The sequence below is a fragment of the Melospiza melodia genome, unplaced genomic scaffold (assembly GCF_035770615.1).
Source record: "Melospiza melodia melodia isolate bMelMel2 unplaced genomic scaffold, bMelMel2.pri scaffold_35, whole genome shotgun sequence".
NCBI classification, from domain to species: Eukaryota; Metazoa; Chordata; class Aves; order Passeriformes; family Passerellidae; genus Melospiza; species Melospiza melodia.
In genome coordinates, this window is record NW_026948670.1 from 7,183,640 (window position 1) to 7,196,852 (window position 13,213).

Here is a 13,213-nt window from a genome sequence, read left to right on the forward strand (position 1 = left end):
CTGGGGCTGCTCACAGGGGGTTTCTCTGCTGAGCATTGGCCTGGCTGTGTTCTTGAGAGAGCCTGGGCAAGGAGCCTGGAGCCCCCAGGGCCTGGCCTGAGGCGTCAGTGCTGCCCCAGCAGTGCCCATGGCCTGTCCCTGCTGCAGCCCTGGCACTGCCACCCCCAGGGCTGTGCCCGGCCCCGAGAGCACTCAGGCCCTGCAGCAACACCAGGGCCACCAGAGCAGCGGGGCAGGGCCACGGCAGCAGCACTGGCAACACCAAGAGCTGCTGCTGCTGGGCACAGCTGCTGTACCAGCACTGACCTGCCCCCAGCTCTGCACACAGACATTGCTGCTGCAGCTCCAGAGAAGGTAACAGACGGGGGATCTGTGGTGAAAAGTCTCTGATGAGAGGATCTCTTCTGGGAGACCCTTTAGTTCACTTGAAGCCACCAAGGGGCAGAGCTCCTCATTGACACAGTCTGGGGCTACAGCAAAGGTGGAAAGAAACAAAACGAAATATGGCAAAAACAATGGCATTTCTCTGTGAACCCTATTAAAAAAATAAAGGAATGAAAGGAATTAACCAACCTCCAAATTCAACAAGAACTATCAAAGTTCACTTTTATTGCAATGACTTGCAGAAAACGGCCAGCAGTTTAATGCTTCTGAAACCATCCAGTCATCAGTCTCCACACTGCAGCCTTGAGCTCCTGGTTCCTCAGGCTGTAGATGAGGGGATTCAGCGCTGGAGGCACCACCGAGTACAAAACTGACACTGCCAGATCCAGGGATGGGGAGGAGATGGAGGAGGGCTTCAGGTAGGCAAAAAAGGCAGTGCTGAAAAACAAGAAGACCACGGCCAGGTGAGGGAGGCAGGTGGAAAAGGCTTTGTGCCGTCCCTGCTCAGAGGGGATCCTCAGCACAGCCCTGAAGATCTGCACATAGGAGAAAACCATGAACACAAAGCAGCTTGAGGCTACACAGACACTAACAGCAAGAAGCCCAAGTTCCCTGAGGTAGGATTTGGAGCAGGAGAGCTTGAGGATGTGTGGGATTTCACAGAAGAACTGGGCCCAGGGCATTGCCATGGCACAGGGGCAGGGAAAAGGTATTGGCTGTGTGCAGCAGTGAATAGAGAAAGGCACTGACCCAGGCAGCAGCTGCCATGTGGGCACAAGCTCTGCTGCCCAGGAGGGTCCCATAGTGCAGGGGTTTGCAGATGGAGACGTAGCAGTCATAGCACATGATGGTCAGCAGGGAAACCTCTAATGACATGAAAAACACAAAAAAAAAGAGCTGTGTAGCACAGCTCCTGAGTAGGAGATGGTGCTGGTGTCCCAGAGGGAATTGTGCATGGCTTTGGGGACAGTGGTGCAGATCATGCCCAGGTCAGCGAGGGCCAGGTTGAGCAGGAAGAAGAACATGGGCGTGTGCAGGTGGTGGCCGCAGGCTACGGCGCTGATGATGAGGCCGTTGCCCAGGAGGGCAGCCAGGGAGATGCCCAGCAAGAGGCAGAAGTGCAGGAGCTGCAGCTGCCGCGTGTCTGCCAATGCCAGCAGGAGGAAGTGCCTGATGGAGCTGCTGTTGGACATTTGCCGTGGCTACAGGTGGGGATCTCTTCATGGAGAAAAGGACAGTGAAGTGTTAGAGGAGATATTTGTAACCAAAATCAAAGCCATTTCCCGTACACCCTCCTCTGTAACACACATGGATTATTTTAATTATTAATTAACAGGCTTCTGTGTTTAAGAGTTCTGAGGTTTTCTGATTGAGCTCCCCCCATTTGTCTCCTGTTATTCTTGGAAATCAGAAACCCTCTACATTGTTTCTGCACTCAGGGAGAACAGAGTAAGTTCTGTGAGACAAAGTAATGAGAGGAGAGTGAGGGGAGATGGTCTATCATTCTGACCTAAACAGAGTTTCTCTGGGCTTTAACCTTTCTCAGGTGGAGAGTGATCATCTTCCCATGTTTTCCCTAAAATGTCACCAGGTACTGCTGAGAAGAGATGGATCCACCACAGCCCAGCTCCACATTTGTAGCCAAGGACTCATGTTGCTCATTTCATTAACCCAGCAGCATTTTCAGTGTCAGAACAGCTCTGCCTTTCCCCATTAATCTTACAACTCAGAGATACTTTAGGACAGGTTTGCACTCTGGATTGAAGCTCCCAGCTTGGACTGAAATCTCAGGGACACTTCCAAGTGTCCTTATGATGGCATTGGATGAAGGGAGATGCAGCTCCTTCCCTGGCTGCACTGACAGCATTGCCCAGGGCCAGGCACTGGGGACAGCGTCACCCTGAGCCAGCTGTGCCCCCTGCCAGAGCCCCCAGGGCCGGGCAGCTGCTCCCAGCCCTGTGCTCTACAGAGGCAACTGGGCCCGGGGCTGCAGAGCTGCCCCACGGCTCTGCTGCAGCTCTGCCTGCACAGGAGGGGCTGCACACCTTGGAGCCCCGGCCCTGAGGGCACAGGCTGGGCTGGGGCACAGGAGGGAGGGGGCTTGTTCAGAGGGAGGGGCTGCACTGGAGGGGATCCTGTGGGCATCTCTAAACTCTCCCTGCCACAGCATTGCTGGGTTTTGTTTTCTCTCATTGTCCAATCTTCTCTCTGCTTCCTGGAGATTTCCCTCCTGTGGGTGTTTCCCTGTGCCTGATCTCTCCCTGCCAGCACTCACAGAGCCCAAAACTCTGTGCACTCTTCTTGGACTGACAGAACCCTGCCTGTTTGCAGGGCACTTGCTGGGGGCAGGTTCTGTTTGCAGATGGGACAAAGGACAGCTCAGACTGAGCCTGATGGGTCCAGCAAAGGGGATGCTGGTGCTGTCCGTGGGCAGAGTGGCTGAAAGTACATTAGCGATCTCCTGTGAATCTACGGAAAACTAAAATAACAGTTACAATGTCTCAGGAACTTTTAAAATTTCATAATTAATAATTCACAATCAATCTTCAATATTAATGTCCCCGCTCCCTGCCATTCTCCAATATTAGGAAACTGAATACAAAGTCTTTGGAAATGTCCTAATTTAATGAAATCCTTGTATTGGAAATATTTTATGACTGACCAGCATTCCTTCGCATGTCAAAGCCTCATGAGCATTTCACCTCCCCTGCACCAGAAATATTCAGAGATTTACTCACAGAGTCTGGAGGCATTTGGATGTTCCAGCTTTAGGAGATGGCTCCAGGTGCTGCAGCTGCATTGTCCTGCAGCCAGAGGTTCCTGTGCCAAGGGCTGGCAGTGATTCTGCCCCAGGCACTTCTCAGCACCTTCCCAGCCCTGACTGATTGAAGCTCTCTGTGCCTCTGTGGTGGCTTCAGGCAGTGCCCCAGCCTGGCTGGGCTGAAAGAGGAGCTGCTCCTCAGGAGAAATGTCTTTTTGAACCTCTTCTTGGTTTGCCAGGAGCTGCTTCTGTGCAAGGAGCCCAGCCCAGCTCAGCAGCACAGACACATCACAAGGACTTTAATGACCCTCTAGAGGCTTTAATGTTGTTTACATCAGACTCAGTCCCTGAAGGAGTGTTCAAAAAACCTCTCAAGAACTCAAAGTTAAATTGAAACTCTGAAGTTTCTTGAAGTTTTTATGGGTCCCACTGAGAAACTCAACTCAGAAAATGTCCCCAGGTTCCAGTTAGAGCAGAAACCTACAGACAGTGATGACAGCTGGGAACAAACAAGGCAAAGGTGTCTCTGGTGCTGAGCAAAGCTGGATGTGTTTCAGGAATGCAAACGGCCAAGGCCTGAGCCCTGCAAGGGTCACTTGTCCCCTCGTGGCCTCAGGCCTCAGGCCCAGGCCCAGCAGCCATGGCCGAAGTGCTGCCCAAGTTGGCTCTGGCAGGGCTGTCTTGCAGCTGCTGCCCATCCCTGTGCCCTGTGCAGCCCAGGCTGTCCCACGGTGTCCCTGCCCTGCACCTCTGTCCCTGCAGGCTGTCGGCATCCCCTGGCTGTCCCACCTGGCTGGGCCCTTCCTTTGCTGACAGCTCTGCCTCCTGCCTGCCCCTGCCTGCCCACACAGAGCCTGGGGCTGCTCCAGGCTGCTGCTGTGGATGTGCTGCACCACAGCCCTGCCCTGGGAGGGAAATTCCTTTCTCTTTGGGTCCTGTCTGGCCCTCCCTACCTGCCCTTTGCATTATTCTTTCTTTCTCTGGCTGTTCTCTACTATGTCAAAAGGAGCCACCATCTCTGAAACCACCATTCAGTCCCTCCCAGGGCTCTCCTCTGCTGTCCTCAGTCTCCACCCCACTGAGCACAGAGCCCCACTGTCCCTATATTGTGCTCATGTGCTTGAGGCCTCCAAACCCCACCTTGGGAGATCTCTGGGCCCTCTCCAAGGTATTGGAAATTAAAACATTCTGCTCATAATCTAAGAAAATCACCTCAGGACAAGACCAGTCAGACCTGTGTGTCCTGGCTACTTTTGCCTTGGAGCAATCCTTGGATAGACTGAATTTTTTAGGCCGAATTTCAGTTTTGCCCATGCGCACTTTTATGTGAACAACGATTCTCTTCCATTGGAAGGAAAGCTGAGGCCCAGTGTTTCAGGGGCAGATGAGCAGCAGCCACCAAGGGCCAAGGCGAGCCAGACCTTTCTGGAATTGCAGCTTGTACCTGAGAGAAATCCTTGGATACACAGAATTTGGGAGGTAGAATACAAGTTTTGGCCACTGGTCTCTTTATGAAAAGGCCGTTTCTTTTCTATCTGAAGGAGAGCAGAGAGCCCCAGGGTTTGATGGTAGATCAGAAGCAGCCCCCTGGGAGGCCAAGCCACCAAATTTGTCTCTCCTGGCAGCTTTTGATTGGGAGCTATCCTTGCATATATGAAATTTAAGGCCAGATCTCAAATTTGGCCATGGCCCCTGGGTGAGGAGACTGTTCTGTTTCCATCACAAGGAAGGCAGAGAGCCCCAGTGTTTCAGGGGTAGATGACAGGTGGCCATCAGAGCCCACAGTGCCAGTGAGAGCTGGCAAGTTTTGTCTGGGAGAAACCCTTCATGTAGTGAATATTTTGGGAGGAGTAGCAATTTGGTCATGGAGGAATAAGAAGATTCTTTTCCATAGGAAGGAAAGCACAGAACCCCAGTGCTTCAGGGGTTGATGAACTGCAGGCACCAGAGACCAAGGCCAGCCAGACCTTTCTGTAATGGCAGCTTTTGTGTAGGAGCAATAATTGGATATAGGACTTTTGGTGGTGGAATCCCAGTATCAGCCATGGGCACCTGGAGAGGAAGGATGGTTCTTTTCCCTTAGGAAGGAAAGGGCAGAGCCCCAGTGTTTCAGGGTAGAATTCAGGCAACCACCAGAAGCCAAGGCCAGCCAGACCTGTCTGTACTCGGAGATCTTGTCTGGGAGAAAAAAACATTGAATGTAGGAATTTTGGAGGACAAGTACTAGTTTTGGCCATGGGTACTTGTGCAGGAGGGACAGCTCTTTTCCATAGGAAGGAAAGCGCTGAGCCTTACAGTGTCTGAAGGCAGGTGAGACCCAGCCCGCAGGAAGACAAAGCCAGCCAGACTTTTGGCTGCCTAATGGCAGCTTTTCTCTGGGAGCAAACCCTGAATATTAGGAATTTTGGAGGGGAAATCCCCTTTTGGCCATGGATGCTTGGATGAGAAAAGCAGTTCTTTTCCATTTGAAGGAAAGCCCAGAGCCCCAGGGTTTCAGACGTACATGAGAAGAGACCCTCGACATGCCAAGAGCAGTTGGACCAGTCAGGCCAAGCCAACCTGACCCGTTCCCTGTTCCCTTGGATTCATGGGGCCCTGCAGTGTCACAGTGGTGGTGTCACATCGGATCCTTGGTTCCATCAGGCCCCAGATGTGTCATACTGGCCTCTTGTTTCCATGGGGCTCCATAGTGTCACAATGGTCCCTTGCTTCCATGAGGCTTGGCAGTGTCACAGGGGTCTCCTTGGGGCTGCAGTGTCACAATGGACCCTTGGTTCCATGGGGACTCACAGTGTCAGAAGGGTCTCCTTGGTTCCATGAGGCCCTGCAGGGCCTCCTAAACCAAACGAAGCCTCCAAGTGTCATCATAACCTCCAGGATTCCATGAGGCCCCACAATGTCACAATGGACATTTGGTTCCATGGGGTCCTGAACTGTTCCATGGATCCTTAGTTCCATGGGGCCCTGCAGTGTCACAATGGACTCCTTGATTCAATGGTGCCACACAGTGTAACAACTACCCCTTGGCCTGCCAAGACTCCATAGTGTCACAATGGTTCCTTGCTTCCATGAGGCCTTGTAGTGTCACAATGGTCTCCATGACCCCATAAGGCCTGCAGTGTCACAACAGACCATTGGTTTCACTGAGCCCCACAGTGTCACTGTGGTCCCCTTGGCTCCACAAGGCCCAGAAGTGCCACAATGGCCCTTTGGTTTCACAAGGCCTCCAAGTGTAAAAATGGCCTCCATGGTTCCATGAGGCCCTGCTGTGTCACAATGGACCTTTGGTTCCATGATCCCCCAGAGTGTCACAATGGTATCCTTGGTTCCCTGGTGTCAGAATGGACCCTTCATCCCATGGACACCCACAGTGTTCACTGCAGTCTCCTTGATTCCACCAGGCCCTGCCTTGCTCGAATGGCCCCTTGGTTCCAGTGGGTCCCAAAGTGTAAGAACAGTCTCCATTGTTCCATGAGGCCCTGCAATGTCACTGTGTTCCCCTTGGTTCCACAGGGCCCCACAGGGAACAATGGACTCTTGGTTTCATGAGGTTCCTCAACCCCAATGGTCTGCTTGGATCCGCAGTGTCACAGTGGCCCGTTGGCTCTGTGTTCCCACACTATGTCACAATGGCTCATGGTTCCATGAGGGCACACAGTTTAACAAGGGACCCTTGCTTCCATCAGGCCTTGCTGTTTCACAGTGGACTTCTGGTTCCTTGAGCTCTCACACTGCCAGCAGCAGTCTCCTTGGTTCTGCAGTGTCACCATGGACCCTTTGTTCCATGAGGTTCCGCAGTAGAAAACGGTCACCTTGGTTCCGTGAGGTTCTGCAGTGTCACCATGGACCCATGGTTCCACCAGGCCTTGCTGTGTCACAATGGCCCCTTGGCTCCAAGAGGTTTCTCAGGATCACAATGTTCTCCTTGGATCCGCAGTACCACACTGGAGCATTGGTTCAATGTGGCACCAATGTGCCAAAATGGATTTTGGTTCCATGGGGTTCTGCTGTGTCACAATGGACCCTTTGTTGCATGAGTTTGCACAGTGTCACAGCTGACTCCTTGGTTCTGTGAGAAACCAGTGACACCAAATCTCTGAAATATCAGAATAAGGCTCCTTAACACTGATTTGCTGCTTAAGAGGGTATAATTTATTCAACCCTGAGGCCTAGTGAGGGATAACTCCTTACATAGACATGTGATTCTACCCATATGTTGCTTATACACAGTCACAAAATGTGATAATTTTCCCACTTCCATAAAACCCACTCCAAGTTCCTAGATTCACTCCTTGTTTTCTCTATTCCTGTACCCTTGAGCCAGATGACTTATTCTTTTCTTCCATAAACATCCTTTAGGAGAAAGCAGCCCCTGCATGCCTTGTTCCTGTGCTGAAAGTTCACGGGCAGGGTAAAAATGGAATGAACCCTTTTGGTATCAGCCCCAGGCTCTGTGTGGGCAGGCAGAGGCAGGCAGGAGGCAGAGCTGTCAGCAAAGGAAGGGCCCAGCCAGGTGGGGCAGCCAGGGGATGCCGACAGCCTGCAGGGACAGAGGCGCAGGGCAGGGACACCGTGGGACAGCCTGGGCTGCACAGGGCACAGGGATGGGCAGCAGCTGCAAGACAGCCCTGCCAGAGCCAACTTGGGCAGTACTTTGGCCGTGGCTGCTGGGCCTGGGGCCAGGAGGGGACAAGTGCCTCTTGCAGGCTTGGGGCCTCATTGCCTCCTTGTCCCTGCTCAGCAGCCTGGCAGGGGCCGCCCCATGCTCCTGCCCTTGGCATTGCACATCCCCACATGCCAGTGCCCATCCTGGGAAGAGCCCTGAGCAAGGAGGGAGGGACAGGATCTGCCTGGCCAGGGGCTGGGGCTCAGGCCTTGGCCGTTTGCATTCCTGAAACACATCCAGCTTTGCTCAGCACCAGAGACACATTTGCCTTGTTTGTCCCCAGCTGCCATCACTGCCTCCAGTGTTCTGCTCTGACTGGAGTGTTCTGCTCTGACTGGAACCTGGGGACGCCTTCCCAGTCGTGTCTCTCAGTGGAACACATTAAAACTTCATGAAACTTTGGAGTCGAAATTTAACTTTGAGTTCTTGAAAAGTGTTTTGAAGACACTCTCAGGGACTGAGTCTGATGTAAACAACATTAAAGCCCTGAGAGGTTCATTAAAATTTTTCAAGTCATGATATGGAGAAAGATTTCAAACACTTTGTAAAAAAATGCACATTCTTATTTTAAGGGATGTATTTTATTTTATTTCTCTGTAGAGCAGAGGTGTTGCAGCATTCTGTGATTGATATTGACCCAGGGTCTCTCCTCAGCAGCTCTGGCCTGCTCACAAAAGCTGTGGCTGGAGCTCTTAGCCAGTGTGGACAACCTTGCTCCACATTGCCCAGCCCCATCCTGTCTGTCCTCACTGCCCTGGGCCCTGCTGTGCTTGCAGAGCTGGCTGCACCCAGCCTCAGAGGGGTTTTCCCTTTTTGTACTTTTTGCAGCAATCTCAAACTGCTGAGTTTCCCCACTGCAAACAGACACACTGCTCAGGTGTGTGCCAGCCCCAGGTGCCACCAAAGGCACTGCAGAGCTGCCCTGGGCCAGCTGTGAGGGTGGATCATCAGCCCAAGCTGCACTGGGCCCCTGCAAGGGGCTGTGGCCATGGGCACTGCACTGACCCCACTGCTGGGTTTGGTTGCCACGGCCACCGAGAGAAATTAAACTGTCCTTGAAAACACTGGGGAGGACTGGGACATACAGGGGATCACTGGGAACACTGTGGGAGACACTGGGATATACACGGAGTGACACTGGGGAGGACTGGGACATGCTGGGGACAGTGGGAACGCTGTGGGAGACACTGGGACATACTGGGAGTGACCCTGGGGGATACTGGGAAATACTGGGGCAGTGGGGCCATTGTGGAGAAGACTGGGGACACTGGGGCATCCTGTGGATGACATTGGGATGAACTGGGAGGGACTGGGAATAAACTCAGGGTTATTGGGAGAGACTGGGCTGTACTGGGAGGGACTGGAGGGGCACTGGGCTTGTACTTGGTTCTGCTTGGGATGAACTGAGCTGTACTGGGGTTGTACTGGTCTCTACTGGGGATGAACTGGGCTGTACTGGGAGGGACTGGAGAAGTTGAATGGGCTGTTCCCGCCTCCACCGCATCCCATTTGCCGAGACTCCCGCCCATCACCGCCCGAAGCCAATCAGCGCCAGTGATCGGAGACTCGGGGACGGTGCCTACGGTGGCCACAACTTCCGTCATGCTCCGCGGCCCAATTGAGCTTCATTGGAGCCGGGACTACAACGCCCGTCATGCCCCGCGCTCTACAGAACACCGGGATCCGCCCCCCCTTTGTGCCTAAAGTGTCCCCCAGACCCTCCAGGATCCCTCAGTGACCCCTCAGCGCCCATTCAGGAGTCCCCAAAAGCGTCCCCGGATCCCCTAAATGCTCCCAACCCCACAGATGCCCAGGACAGCCGCTTCTGGTAATTCATCTCCTCTCATCCCCCGCAGCCCCAGAGCCCCTCAGAACACAGTCCCGCGCCTAAAACTCCTGCCGTGCCCCCACCCTAATGAGCCCAGTTAGAGCTCCCTGAGCTCTCCCAAGTGCTCCCGAACCGTTTACGTTCCCCCGAGGATCTCAAGTCGCGGCTCAGACGCAGAAGTGTCCCGGACCCCCAAACAAAGCGTTCGAGCCACTTCCGGGACTACCGTTCCCATCATGCTCCGCGGTGCACGTCCAGTGCTGTTCTTGTCGGGACTTCATTTCCCGTCATGCCCCGCGCTCCACCAAGAGCCATTGCAGCTGCGCTTCGAACTCCCGTGATGCTCCACGGCCATGTTAAACTCCATTAGACCCCCGTTCTTACAATTCCCATCAGCCCCCGCGCCCCAGCAAGCCCTGTCAGAGCCCCCCAAGTGCCCGCCCGGACCCCGAAGGGCCCCAAATTCCCCTCCCTGACCTCCAAGGGCCCCCCTGGACCCCCAAGTGCTGCCCCAGACCCCGCACTGTCCCTCAGAATCACTGAGAACCCCTCCAAGTGCCCACCCGGCTCCTGCAAGTGTCCTCCAGACCCTCAAGTTCTCTCTGAATTCCCTCTCCAGACCCAAAACTGCCCCAAATATGCCCCAGAAATGTCTCCACGGACCGCAAAGTGGCCCCTTTTATCCTGTCTTTGAAAATGATTAAAAAGAAAAGGATTTAAAATAGGACTGATAAGCATAAAAAAGGAAAAACTAATAGCCACACTTCTCAATGAATTAATGTTGGGAATTGTGTTACTTAGAACTAATGACCAATACATTTTTTGCTTGTAAATAGCTGTGGGTTTTTAAATATAAATATTAAAATTTTGCAATACAAATATAGAATAATACTATTATATATAAGAAAAATAGTTATAATTTTCCTAATTCCATTAATTATATTTTTAAGGGGAAATGCATAATTACTACTATGTTTTGGGATGTGAGTCTGTAAGAGACAGTCCAAAGATCCCTCATCTGCCTCACAGCTGCTGTCAAGGACGGAGATTGCAGCCCTCCCCAAGGACTGTGACCCTTCAAATTCTAACCCCGGGGTGCTGGCCTGACTGGAGCGGGATGTCTGCCATGGGAAGCAGGAGGTTTCCCATAGGAACCAGTCCCGAAACAACGGGCCCCGCTCACTGCTGGCACCGGTTTGTGCTGTTCAGAACTGGACTGTCTGTGCCTCTTCCCAATGGATTTATTCTCCACTGTTCCCTCCAGGTGCCATCCTGCTCCCCTCCTGGTGGTAGATTATAAAACAGCCCTGAGTTAACCACAGACTTTGGGACTCTCCCCAGCGTGACCAGACGGATCCATTGATTGGACCACGGGGATTTCATCTCTCTGTTGGTAGCTATTCCTCCCTTCCTTTTCTCTCTCTGTCCTTCATATTCTTTCTAATCCTTCTATCGCATTTGCTGTGGGCACTCAATAATAGGTGCATTTTTTTTTGATTAATACATAAAGTCCCCCGCTGTGTGGCTTTAGGTATTGGAAAATAATGATAAATAAAGTACACATAGTTCATAGTATAAAATGTAGACACAAGCCTGGGGGCAGGGAGTGTGCCTCTGTCTGACTTCTGGCAGGGTAGAGAAAAAATATTATAGATAAGAAACAATAAACAACCTTGGAAACCAGAGCCGAAAAATTCAGACTTCTTCTTCGAAACACCAGGCTGGGAAAAAAGGATTCTTGGGGTCATTGCTGACCACAGGGAACCCGAGATTGGCCTTCTGGGTTGTCTGGGTCAACATCAGAGTAAATCTGGCAGTTTTTCTTTAGCCTATTAAGCCATGGTGCTCGGGTCTCATCTTTTTCCTGGGTGCTGTCAAACACTAACCTGGTATTACTCACTCTAGGGACTGATTCTTTTATCCCTCTGGTCATCAGGGACCTGTCATCTCTCATGTTCCTTCTCCCCTCTTCTTGATTAGGGTCCCAATCAGGCTCCACTAAAGGCATTTTTTGGTCACCTGGGGGCCTGGGTTTGTTTTCTCACTCCCAAATTTTCATTCCTGCAGTTCTTATTAATTGAGCCTCCTCTAGGGAAAATAGGATGTTAAAGATGGAGTTCAATTCTCCCCATGTATAAATATTAGGGCTAAAAATGGATCTATTTGATTTGCTATTCCTACTGGGTCTTCCACTAAATTCCTCAATTCTTTCCTAAAGTTTCCGACTTTGGACGCAGTCAAGGGAGCGTTTACAAATCCAATCTCACTGGCCACCCCACCCATGGGAACTTCTCTGAGAGGGAACAATTTTTCCGCTTCAGCCACTTTGGTCCGGGTGTTACAACATCAGCTGTGGAGACTGACTGGTTAACTTCACTCTTGGGCATGAGATTCTGAGATGTTGTTTGGCTTCTCATTTGTGGTGGGGAGGCAGAGCGGGAACTTGCTGGTGAATAAGGGGTGCATGAGATGGTAGAGGTAAGGGGACGGTAGTGAAGGGTAAAGAGAGTAAGGAGAGGGTTGAGGGGAAGGTGTTGGAGGTATAACTGGGTTAGAAGGTGGTAAAGGAATGACAGCTGGGAGAGGAGAAGGAACTGCGTCCACAGCAAGAGGAATTGGAGGAAGGATTTGAGGTACTGCAAGGGTAGGAGGAGGTAAGTGGTCAAGGGGGTCCCAGTTTTTTTTAGCCTTCCCAGCCTCTTCTTCTTCTTTTACTTTCCTAGCTTGCTTTCCCTCTTTTAATTTATAGACTCTTGTATTTTCCTCCTCTGATGCGTACTTTAGCCAACAGGTGACATTTTGTATGTGATGGGTCTTTTGCAGGAACTTGGGGCAAAAAAGAAGGTGCATCACCTTTGGACAGAGAGGCAGGTAAGTCAGGAAATGTTTAGGGATGTTGTTAGGTCATGCAGAAAGAAAATCAGAGAGGTGAAAGCTTAAGGCTTAACCAGGCCACATCTGTGAAGGATAATAACAATGTTTCTATAAATACATTGATGGCAAAAGGAGCTAAAAGGACAATCTGCATTCAGTATCAGGAGAGATATGGTTACCAAATATGAGGGAATGGCTGAGGTACCTAACCCCTTCTTTGCCTCAGTTTTCAAGATTAAGTAAAGTTCTCCTCATGACAAGTGTTCTGCTGAGCTGGTGGGTGGGCAGAGGGAGCAGAACAGCCCCTGTAATCCAGGAGGAAGCAGCTGGGGGCCTGCTGAGCCACTCAGATGCTCACAGGTGTGTGGGATCAGATGGGATCCATCCTAGAGGGATGAGGGAGCTGGTGGATGAGCTCCCCAAGCTGCTCTCCATCATTTACCATCAGTGCTGGCTCAGCAGGGAGGTCCCAGAGGACTGGAGGTGCCAATGTGAGCCCATCCCCAAGAAGGGCTGGAAGGAGGATCTGGGGAGCTCCAGGCCTGTCAGCCTGACCTGGGTGCCCAGAGACGTTATGGAACAGATCACCTTGAGTGCCATCAGGGCACCCACAGGATGGCTGAGGGATCAGAGCCAGCCAGCGTGGATTTCAATATCTGCACTGATGATCTGCATGAGGGGACTGAGTCCAGCATCAGCA

General features: G+C 51.9%; 1 long non-coding RNA gene across 1 annotated transcript; it reads right to left on the minus strand.

The window, feature by feature from the left end:
- Window positions 1-580: 580 nt before the first annotated feature.
- On the minus strand, window positions 581-9,825 carry LOC134434412 (uncharacterized). Its single transcript, XR_010031862.1, has 2 exons — window positions 9,773-9,825; window positions 581-822 (listed from the first exon to the last, which is right to left on the minus strand). It is a non-coding gene; the product is annotated as an uncharacterized LOC134434412 (long non-coding RNA).
- Window positions 9,826-13,213: the final 3,388 nt, after the last annotated feature.